The 6128-nt window shown below is 38.2% G+C and overlaps 1 long non-coding RNA gene across 1 annotated transcript; it reads left to right on the forward strand.

The window, feature by feature from the left end:
- Window positions 1-4228: 4228 nt before the first annotated feature.
- On the forward strand, window positions 4229-5822 carry LOC118718264. Its single transcript, XR_004987739.2, has 2 exons — window positions 4229-5045; window positions 5320-5822. It is a non-coding gene; the product is annotated as an uncharacterized LOC118718264 (long non-coding RNA).
- The last annotated feature ends 306 nt before the right edge of the window (window positions 5823-6128 follow it).

The following is a 6128-nucleotide window of genomic DNA, read 5'->3' on the forward strand; positions in this document are numbered from 1 at the left end:
TTTTTTTTTTTAAATCTAAAATTAAAATGTTCTAAACTAGGGTGGCATAGAGGAACTGCAATGACATGGATTCTCTCTCAAAGATACTAACGTCCTGGTGGTGTGTCAAAGGAAGATTATTTAGAATATTTCTCGATTTTTTTCATGATCTTTTCATCTAGGTCTTATCTTATTATTAGTGTAAATCAGAATGAACTTGCAAGTGGGATGGGATTGATTTGCAGGCCTGCTCAGTCACAGTTAGAACTAGTGAGCTAATGCCTCCTCTTAATCAGTAGCCCCAAAGAAGCTCTGCTACCCAGGGTTAAAATGGTAAGCCTCCAACTCAAGGATATTATGATATGGGATGTGAGTTTAAGGTTTAAGACTGGTGATTGCCTTCTAAGAAGTATGATATTTGCTATCAAAATTGAAACAAAAATTCCAAGTGAATTTTCTTAAGTGATGCATAGACAACTTAGGAATAAGTTACTAATGTTTTCTTTCTTTCTTTTTTTTTTTTAAAGAGTCAAAAAAAATTTTTTTTCTTTAATATATTTTATTGATTTTGTACAGAGAGGAAGGGAGAGAGAGAGTTAGAAACATTGATGAGAGAGAGTCATTGATCAGCTGCCTCTTGAACACCCCCTACTGGGGATGTGCCCGCAACCAAGGTACATGCCCTTGACTGGAATCAAACCCGGGTCCTTTCAGTCCCCAAGCTGACACTCTATCCATTGAACCAAACGGGTTTCGGCTAATGTTTTTTTTCTTAAAGAAAGTAAGTGTTCTAATTCTTATTAATATGCATTTACTTATTTCATAGATAATGAAGATCTTTGTCTTTTCAGTCATTTTAAATGATGTCGAAAAATTGTTCAGTGAGAATATATGTAAGCCATAAAAACAATTGGTAATGTGAAAATTAAGTACAGCTAATTAATGTGAAAGATTCAGCAATCAGTAAGCTTATTTAGGTTTTCAAAAATATGTTATATCTACCACAGTAGAAATAAAATGATTCCCAGCTCTGTATTTTCTTAAAATAAAAAATTTAAAAATCTAAATGATGCAATATTTTGTTTTGTTAACTTATTTATGTCATATACTACTGACCTGAGTTTCAATTTGTAAAGTAATTTATGTACCAATAATATATCTCAGTTTTTATTCAAAGTTATATTGTTTGGCTTGTTATTAAACTACTAGAAGCCCAATGCACGAAGATTCGTGCAAGAATGGGCCTTCCTTCCCCTGGCTGCGGGCACCACCTTTGCTCCAGCCCAGAGTCGACTTTCCACATTCCCATGCTGCCCAGAGGCCCAGAGCGGCTGGGATGGTGTGAAACGCCTGCCTCGTTGCCATGGCAATGACAAGCATCCCACCCTGCCCCTAGCTGCTCCACGCTTGCACATGCAAATTAACCCAACATCTTTGTTGGGTTGATTTGCATACTCACTCCTGATTGGCTGGCGGCCATCATGAAGGTAATGGTCAATTAGCATGTTACTCTTTTATTAGGTAGATTCTATTAATACAGAATTTGGGAGAATCACTATTAGGACCATATTCTATGATAGCCATCTAGAAAATTTAAAAACGTTTTCGTTTTTCATGGATCCCAAATGACACAGAGTTGGGGTGTTTGAATTAATTTTGGCTCCATTGATAGGTACCCCAAATCACAGTTGCTTGAATGAGATAAAGTACAGAGACCAGTTCAGGGCTATTTGCTAGCTCTCCTCCACAAAGTCTCAGAGCCCGTGTCTTCTCCCTGTTTAGCTTTCTCATCTCTAGAGTGAGATACATATCTATGATTCAAATAAAAATCAATAAGGAGTCAGCTTTTCCTAAGGAAGATGAAAAAGATGCTACTTTGGATTGAGGAAAACCTCAACGTCAATCTATTTGCATAGATATGAACTGCCTTAAATGTAAATAGATCTTGTTCTGTATTCTGGCATAGAGTAGTTTACCTGAAAACCCAAGTTTGGCTGCCAGCCACAATGAAAGCCAGACTTGTGAGATAGGTGCCAGTGAGAAAGGAAAAAAACAGGTTTATTCAAGTGACAGCAACCTGAGAAAATGGGGGACTCTTGTCCCGAGGTCCATCTCCCTACCTCAGTGCAGGCAGAGGTTTTTCTAGGGAAGGAGCAAGAAAGCAAAACAATTCAAGGGGAGAGGGTTGTGCAGGCCAGCACAGTCTGTTTTGGAAAGGATAGTGTGGTGTGCATCTCCTGGTTTTTGTTTTAAGGTCAGCAAATCATCAGAGCTGGAATGCCTGAAGGTCGACGTCTGTATCTTCTGACGTTAGTTCCTAGGATTCTTAAACACACATGTTGTTTATCTATAAGCTACATATAAGAGTCAGCAGTTACAGAAATAATGTCAAAAGAATGGTGGGGTGGGCTACAGTTCCTCACTGTTACAGGTAAGTTATTGCCTTGATTTAGTTTTTTTTATTATTTTTTAAAATATATATTTTATTGCTCTTTTACAGAGAGGAAGAGAAAAGGATAGAGTTAGAAACATCGATGAGCTACTTGCACACCTCGTACTGGAGATGTGCCTGCAACCAAGGTACATGCCTTTGACTGGAATCGAACCTGGGACTTCTTACTCTGTAGGCTGACGTTCTATCCACTGAGCTAAACCAGTTAGAGCTTGATTTATTTTTGCTGCTGGAGGTTTTCCTTTTGTGATTCAGTTTACAATTGTCGCTTTGGAGGGGCTGGTATTGCCTCAACACGAAAGTTCTTAATTGGAAACCAGGGAGGAAGTTAAGTCAAGGTAGATTACACGGGCGATAGTCCTCTAGTCTCAGAATGTACTTTTGAGGGACCTTAGGTTCCCTTCCTCCGAGCAGTATGATTAAGCTACCCTGAACAACAGTTAAAGATGGGAAAGGAGACAGGCAAACAACAGAGTTGCTTAATTGCTGTCTTAGGTGGTCTGTAGGTGTAAGGAAATTGTGATAGAATGGCAAAAGGAAGAATGAAAACAGGAAACAGATGTCTGGTGACTTGGAATGCTCGACAGCACTTACTCACTGAGCATGAGCTTAGTCACAGACAGCTGTATCCTGGTCCTAATATTATAATTGTGCAGGCAATTCTAAGTGAAAACAGGCACATTCCACAGAATCTGTACATTTTGTTTTATAAAGGCAATCCTCAAGTTGTATAGCAGGGAGATTCAAGTTTGTTTTTATTATGTAACAACACTGGACCCTAAGGGGCTGCTTGTACTGCTGGTCATTTACAAGGATAATGAGGGAGAGAACACAAAGGTAGATAGTAGCTTTTATCTTGTTCATATCACTTGAAAATCTATGTATAAAAGAAAGCTTCAGTCTAGATCAAAGTCCTTTCCTGGTGTGTTTCTTCAGTCTGTTTTCAGTGTACATGGTCTGTTTCTGTCCAAAAACCAGCAAAGTTTGAGCTGCTGATATCCATTTAAAAAGATTCTTTAACACCTGAGAAATAATTACTAGGGATTCCCTCTGTATTAAGTTCCTGGATTTATTTAATGTTACTCTATTCTTTGGGAAATGGAGTGGCTAATTCAATAGTAGAGAAAAATATGAGATAACAGCAGTGCAACCAAATGTAGTTTTTGTTAGAGAATAGCGTGTGCTCTCTAAAGTTAATATACATCCCAGAATGGCTGCCTCCGGATGCTTTGCTGGAGAAGCATAGTATGATGGAAGTAGCTCAGCCTTCTATGTCATAAACCTGGATTTTTTCCAGGCCATGAGAGTAGGTGAATGACCTTGAGCATTTACCCACTGTGCGCCCAGTTGTCTCCCGTGAGGGGTATAATATCTACCTCATCCTGTAGTTGGGGACTCCGTGATTCCTGTGGAGAGGCAGAAAGCGTAGAGAACCAGTCTGCAGAGCTGTGCAGAGAGGTTTATTTGGGCTTAGGTCCTAGTACCAGTGGTGTGATTTTTGGCACATTATTTAAGCTCTCTGCACCTCAGTTTCACCATTTGGAAATTAAGGATAACGATAGATCCCAATGCATATGGTTTTGACGAGGATTGAGAAAAGTAAGGTTTTCTTTTCTTTTTAATTTTTTAAAATATATATTTTATTAATTTTTTACAGAGAGGAAAGGAGAGGGATAGAGAGTTAGAAACATCAATGAGAGAGAATCATTGATCAGCTAGCTGCCTCTTGCACACCTCCTACTGGGGATGTGCCCGCAACCCATGTACATGCCATTGACTGGAATCAAACCTGGGACCTTTCAGTCTGCAGGCCGACGCTCTATCCACTGAGCCAAACCGATTTTGGCAAAAGTCAGGTTTTCTAAGCATGCGCCAGAACACCTGGCACATTTGTCTTTTTATTGTTGAGTTGTAATAGTTCCTTACATATCAAGATACTAACCTTTACTACATAGATGATTTGCAAGTGTTTCCTTACATTCTGTGGGTTGTCTTTTTCACTTTTTTTTTTATAGTGTCCTTTTATGCATATAGTTTTAATTTATATGGAACCCCCAAAAGACCCTGAATAGGCACAGCAATCTTGAGAAAGGACAAAGTGGGAGATATCATATGCCCCCAAACAACCAATCCAATTTTCAACTGGACTATAAAGCTGCAATAACTAAACAGTATGGTATTGATGTAAAGATAGATTAATTGATCAGTAGAATAAAATAGAGCACCCAGAAAGAATTCCTTGCTTACAATTAATCTACAATGAAGGAGACAGTGATATGCAATAGAGTAAAGGCAATCTCTTTAATAAGTGGTGATGGGACCCTAGGCTCTTTCACTCAGTGGTTACAGCATCATCCCATGGATTGAAGGGTCATGAGTTCGATTCCAGTCAAGGGCATGTACCTCAATTGCAGGTTTGATCCCCAACCCTGGTCAAGGCAACCAATTGATGTGACTTTGTCACATTGATATTTCTCTCTGTCTTTTCCATGTTCTAAAAAAGAAATCAATGGAAAAAATACTATCCAGTGAGGATTAACAACAACAACAAACAAACAAACAAACAAATGTGGTGATGGGAAACTGGACAGTTATATGTCGAAAAAGAAGTTACGTACCCTTTTTTTAAAAACAAAACAAAACTCCAACTCTTTTATTTTTTAATTTTTATTTAGTTAACATATTTTATTGATTTTTTTACAGAAAGGAAGAGAGAGGGATAGAGAGCCAGAAACATTGATGAGAGAAAAACATCTGTCAGCTGCCTCCTGCACACCCACCACAGGGGATGTGTCCGCAACCAAGGTACATGACCTTGACTGGAATCCAACCTGGGACCCTTAAGTCCGCAGGCTGACGCTCTATCCACTGAACCGAACCAGTTTCAGCTGCCCTCTTTCTTCTACCGTGTACAAAGATAAACTCAAAGACTTTAAACTAAGACTTGAAATCATAAAACTCCTACAGGGAAAATATAGGCAGTAAACTTTGGCATTGCTCTTAAAAATCTTTTTGGATAGATTTCCTTGGGCATGGGAAACAGGAAAAATTACATATATAGGACTACATTAAACTAAAAAGCTTCTGCATAGTGAAGGTAACCTTCAACAAAGTTAAAGACAATCTACTATATGGGAGAAGATATTCTCAAATGATACTTCACATAAGGTGCTAATATCCAAAATACATAAGGAACTCATACAACCTAACACCCAAAAAACAATCCAATTTAAAAATCGTGTAGAGGACCTGATTAGATGTTTGTTTCTCCAAAGAGGACATACAGATGGCCAATAGATATATAAAAATATGCTTAATATCATAAATCACGAGAGAAATGCAAATTAAACCATAATGAAATATCACTTCATACGTGTCAGAGTGGCTATTATCAGTAACTCTGCAAGTAAAAAGTACTGATGAGGATGTGGAGAAAAGGGAACCCTCATACACTGGTTGCTAGGTTTATGAATTGGTGTAATTGCCAAGAAAAACATTATAGAAAATCCTCAAAAAATGAAAAGAAGAGCTACCATACGAACCAGAATTTTCACTTCTATGTATTTAAAAGTAAAAAAGATATATGCACCCCAATGTTCATTGCAGTAATGACAATAGTCAAGGCATGTGTTCCCTAGCCATCTAAAACTAGGCAAGACTGCCACCTAGTGGCCAAATGTGCAAATTTCTTAGGAAA

Source organism: Pipistrellus kuhlii, unplaced genomic scaffold (assembly GCF_014108245.1).
Source record: "Pipistrellus kuhlii isolate mPipKuh1 unplaced genomic scaffold, mPipKuh1.p scaffold_m20_p_14, whole genome shotgun sequence".
In the NCBI taxonomy this organism is placed as follows: domain Eukaryota; kingdom Metazoa; phylum Chordata; class Mammalia; order Chiroptera; family Vespertilionidae; genus Pipistrellus; species Pipistrellus kuhlii.